The sequence below is a fragment of the Eimeria mitis genome, genomic scaffold (genome assembly GCF_000499745.2).
Source record: "Eimeria mitis Houghton genomic scaffold, Emh_scaff1558, whole genome shotgun sequence".
Classification (NCBI taxonomy): domain Eukaryota; phylum Apicomplexa; class Conoidasida; order Eucoccidiorida; family Eimeriidae; genus Eimeria; species Eimeria mitis.
The window spans coordinates 1,323-1,676 of record NW_013569771.1 but is presented as its reverse complement, the minus strand read 5'-3'; positions in this window follow the sequence as shown (position 1 = coordinate 1,676).

The following is a 354-nucleotide window of genomic DNA, read 5'->3' as shown; positions in this document are numbered from 1 at the left end:
TTTTTTTTTTTTTTTTTTTTTTTTTTTTTTTTTTTTTTTTTTTTTTTTTTTTTTTTTTTTTGCTGTAACGCCCCCGCCCCCATGCAGCTACATGTTCTTTTCTCTGTAACATTTACAAAGAAATACACGCAAAAGAAACCAAACTGTGTTGCTGTTCTTTTTGTTGCTCGCTGTTGTTGCCCTTTTTCTTTTCTTTCTTTATGAAAAAATGCTGCTGTATATTATATTATATCTTGCTACATTTCAACCACGTTATATCGTTACATTTGAATGATAGAGTTTCTGTTTTTTTTTTTTGTTTGTTTCAGACAGTTTAAATTATATCCTTCATTTACACACGAAGAAGTGCAACAC